This window comes from Penaeus monodon, chromosome 21, assembly GCF_015228065.2.
Source record: "Penaeus monodon isolate SGIC_2016 chromosome 21, NSTDA_Pmon_1, whole genome shotgun sequence".
NCBI lineage: Eukaryota > Metazoa > Arthropoda > Malacostraca > Decapoda > Penaeidae > Penaeus > Penaeus monodon.
The window spans coordinates 3,134,902-3,135,151 of record NC_051406.1 but is presented as its reverse complement, the minus strand read 5'-3'; the positions used below and the strand labels follow the sequence as shown (position 1 = coordinate 3,135,151).

General features: G+C 41.6%; 1 protein-coding gene across 1 annotated transcript in view; it reads right to left on the bottom strand.

Moving 5' to 3' along the window:
* The window catches only part of LOC119586111 (mRNA decay activator protein ZFP36L1-like), a gene marked incomplete in the record, with an annotated part of 24,345 nt that overhangs the window by 23,227 nt on the left and 868 nt on the right, over positions 1-250 (bottom strand).

Genomic DNA, 250 nt, shown 5'->3' with positions numbered 1-250 from the left:
AAGTGATTCGATTCGATTATCAAATGACCACTTTCACAGTCACTATACACGAGTAGAAAACGTTGGTTCATTCGAAGGGTGGAGGAAGTAATCTCAAATGGTGCATTGATAGATTTGAAGGGTCATAGGTCAATGCGGGGAAGTTAGAGGAGGAGTGAAAGCATGAATAATGTCGAAGAAAGTGAAATCTCACTAGGGAGGGAGGGGGGGGGGTGAGTGAAACAAATACATCGAAAATACAACAGATTTT